The sequence below is a fragment of the Zingiber officinale genome, chromosome 11B (assembly GCF_018446385.1).
Source record: "Zingiber officinale cultivar Zhangliang chromosome 11B, Zo_v1.1, whole genome shotgun sequence".
Taxonomy (NCBI): Eukaryota; Viridiplantae; Streptophyta; class Magnoliopsida; order Zingiberales; family Zingiberaceae; genus Zingiber; species Zingiber officinale.
Window position 1 is genome coordinate 5,269,239 of NC_056007.1, and position 4,274 is coordinate 5,273,512.

General features: G+C 33.2%; 1 long non-coding RNA gene across 1 annotated transcript; it reads left to right on the top strand.

Annotated features, from left to right (window-relative positions):
• Positions 1-854: 854 nt before the first annotated feature.
• LOC122034813 lies at positions 855-1,618 on the top strand. The gene is made up of 3 exons (XR_006126786.1): positions 855-932; positions 1,020-1,115; positions 1,204-1,618. It is a non-coding gene; the product is annotated as an uncharacterized LOC122034813 (long non-coding RNA).
• The last annotated feature ends 2,656 nt before the right edge of the window (positions 1,619-4,274 follow it).

The window sequence follows — 4,274 nt, forward strand, 5'->3', positions numbered from 1 at the left end:
TATACTAGTTAGAGCAGCCACATGGGCTCTTTTATTAAACATGTGGAAGCAGCACCCATTTTTTTTTTAATTAAAATGATTTTTTTTATTTTAATTTTTGCTTAAAAAAATTAAAAATAAAGGAATGATAAGAAAGTCTAGATCTTCCAAAATAAAGAGATGAGTGAATTTTTTTTTTTTTTTACTTTTGATTTGATATTAATGTTGGAGTCCGTGGAGAGTCCTCATCATTGGAGATGTCATGACAGTTTGCATTCCTCCTTAACTTTGTTTATTGGGGTTATTTTTTTATATATAATTCAGATATAAATGATTGATCTAATTTTATGAAAATTTTTTATCGACCAGATAAATCTGAAAAACACAAAAGGATCAATTAAAGTATTCAACTTTTTGAGCGGACTAATTTTGTAAATGACCGATTCATTCCTTAAAAAAAAAAATTATTAGTCATCAAGATAAATTTAAAAAAAAAATACAACGGACGATCAATATATTACGAGTGGTTCAACCACCATAAAATTATGAGGTACCGTGCGTAAGATTCAAACATTCGTTGTATGAAAATTCATCGTATCACCTACCACCTACCATCCGAGGGACAAGTACTCGAGGATGGATTATGAATCTATTCGTCAAAATTTGATTAGCTCATAATCAGACAAAAAGCTCTTTTCATCCTCCGACCTCAGCGAAATTCTCATTATAAAATTTAGAATTAGAAAATTCACCATGAAAACAATAAAAATTAAACGACAGTTGGCAATTGTTAAAAGTCACAACTAACTTAACCACATGGAGACTTTATTGAACTATTTTGATTATATATATACAAGGTCAGATTTGAGACCTTCAAACAACTTTTTTTACAAAAAATCTCCTTGTTTTCTGTATATAGAGAATAGAAGCAGGAAAGCTTCAAGATTATCAGGGTAACTAATGTCTTGCTCACCTCTATTCTAGTTCTCTCATGATCTCTCTATTCCTTCTAAGTTTTTACTCACTTGACTTCTTTTCAGGAGATCACATGGACAGATTGAAAGAACGCATGTGGGATTTCTTCTCTCGAAACTCCAGCTCTTCAAACGACACAAGAAATCAAAGCTGGATACCAGGTAACTAACTAATGCCTTATTCACTTCTAGTTCTCTCATGATCTCTCTATTTGTTCTAAGTTTTGCACACTTTACTTCTATGCAAAAGACAAGAAGAGGGATTTTTTATCCTCCTTTCGAAACTCCAACTCTTCGAACCGCACAAGAGCGGTAAGCAATGACAGCGGGATCATGAACTCGTTAAGTTTTAGAGATTCAGCTTTGGAAAACAAGAGCAGTAAGCTAAAGGTAGCAAGGGATTCTATCAAAGAATTCTTACGTCGTTACGGTTTTGGTCCATCAGAGCACAGGAGTCGTCCCTTGCCTTTAAATAAATAATTGACCGGAAGACTCTAAAATATGGTTTGTATACAAAATTTGTGCTCAAAAATAAATGAGAAGATTGTGGTGGAAGGTGGAGGCTTTTGTATTGATTGTGTAACCGTGTGGCACTGCGTGCATGTGTTTAAGGTGTGTGCTTGTGAATTGTGATATATATCTATGAATTCTCTTGGTTTGTGTTTAACTCTCTTTTGTAGAGGAACAAAAGTTTATCAAAATGAACAAGAAGACTGTTTTTTTTTTTAAAAAAAAATTGTTTTCAGAATTAAAAAGTACTGAAGAAGTATTCAAGTCAGTTTACCATTCAATTATAAAATAAAATAATGGAGTTGGAAGTTGACTTGAGCAGGTCAAAAATGGAGAGCATTGTGGATAAATAAGGAGTAAAGAGAATTTTAAAATTGTATATCTTTTTTCTTTAAAAACAATTCAAACAAAAATTAACCATCCTACAACTAAAAAAACATACTAATAATATATATATATATATATATATATATACTGCACCAAAATTCAATGCATGCGACCGATCCTTGTAGTGAAATATTTTCATCGAGTCGGAAATTTAATTAGTGAAAGGCACAAATTTTTTGTAATCTTTTGTTTCGGACTTGGTTCGATGATCCATGTCCAACATCTCGACAGACAAAGAAATTAGATAAATTAATATTCAATATCTAAGAAGATTTGACTTAAATTTTATTAATGATACTCGAGCTTTAAGACAAACACTTATTTTACAAATCCGTCCTAAAGTATTTTCTTCTGTGTCTTTCCTCGGTAAATCACAAAAAAAAATTATAATGATATATTGAAACACCAGACTATAATATTTTTACAGAAGTAATATCATATTATAATTCAGATATGGTACAAATAGACGATAACTCATATTTGCATATTGCTAATGTTATGAACACATTCATTTAGTTATTTAATCAAAATTTCAACATGTGCAATATCTTTTATATTCCATCTATTATAAAAAATTTGCTCCCTACTCATTGATTTTGTCTGGATAATAATGTCTATTTTGAATTTTATTGAAATCATTGTCTTATGAGGAACAAATACTACCTCGTTTCATGGTGGAATAAAAAAATGATCTCTACTTTTTTCAAAATTCCTCAATCAAAACTTTTATTGGTGAACACACAAATAAATTTATTTAACATGTTTGACTTGGTCATCCTTTTCTTCACATTATTTAGTCGATCATCAATCGGTATAATTTACTTACTTCCTTTACCTCCTCTCTATCTCGTTTATATAGGGCATGCAGGAAAGCTAAAAGTCATAAATTACTATTTTCTTCATCTAATCATATTTCTAATTTTCATTTAAAATAATTCAATCTGTGATATAGGATTCTGCACCTATCTTGTCTAACTACACCTTCTGATATTATGTCACTTGTATTGATCATTTCTATTTTAAGAAAAGAAAATTTGATTTATTAAATATATTCTGTTGTTTTCAAAAATAAGTTGAACGTTCTTTTAATCGCAAGATACTCTCTCTTCATTCTGTTTGGAGAGGTGAGTATCAAACTCTCTATCGTCATCTTATCTCTAATGAAATTGTTCATTGAATCTCTTGGCCTCACACTTCCAAGTAAAATGGCTTTGCTGAGAGAAGACATCTAAATATAGTTGAAACTGCTTTATCTTTTCTTCATCATGCATCAATTCCTCAAAAATTTTGGGATGAATCTATTGTTGGAGCAATCTAGGTACCCTAGGTTTTGATGTTTGGGCAAAGGTTTAAGTTAGGTTTATTGTTGTATTTGATATGCATTGTGAGTATGTTGAATACAGGTACAACAAGTAAAGTCTAAGTATGATCTTGGTAAAGGAGGAAAGTCTAAGGGTGAGTCTTGGCAGTATAAGTTCAAGCATTTAGTCTTGGCAATGTAAGTCCAAGTGTGACTTGACAATGGATGAAGTCCCAGAGGCGCGACCTCTTGGCAAAGGAAACCCCGACAACAATGGCAAAGTCGATGGAAGCTCTAGAAAGTAAGGCATGAAGGATGGGGAGGCGTCCGAGGGGTGCGAGGCTGATGGAAGAGGCTAGAAGGCTAGGTCTAGGTTGTACGGGCAAGGATGAGTGTATGAGAGACTGTACTCAGGATAAAATTCTAGGGTACTATAGTAGTTACTATAGTATTATTGTAGCATTACTATAGCAGTCGATCGGTATTTTCATCAGTCGACTGATATCGAGTCGTTGGTTTGTAACGGTCGAAAACCACGAAAGCTAGTCGATTAGAAAGTATGGCAGTCAACTGGTGGCGAAAACATTGCTTGGATGTTTCCATCCGAGCTCTATTTAATGGAGCTCAGGATTCTTGAGCAAAGTGACGAAATTAGTGGTGGTTAACCCTAATTAGAGTCTCCAAGTACTCAAGTGATCTTGTGAGAGTTGTGGTGAGATTTCTTCACTCATAAGGAGCTACGCGAGCTAGCCGAAAGTTTTCCGAAGAATCATCCACTAACAAATTGGGATCGTCCACATATGGAGAGCCATGGAGTAGGAGTAAGTGATCTCCGAATCACGTTACATAAATATGTTAGAGGTTTGATTGCCTTGGTTATTGTCTCTAGTTTTTGTAACGCCCGAAAATTCTCAAAATAATTATTAGAAATATTCTATGATTTTTCTAGAATTTTAGGATATTTTTACAGAATTTTTAGAGTAGCGGAAGTAGCAAAAATAAATAGAAAACGAAAATAACCTATGCGGAAATTGAACCCGAGACCTATTGGGTCCTACGACTTATAGTGGACTCTAGTAACCAAGTGAACCCAGCAGGGCCGTGCTAAAAGAAAAGGGAGGTAA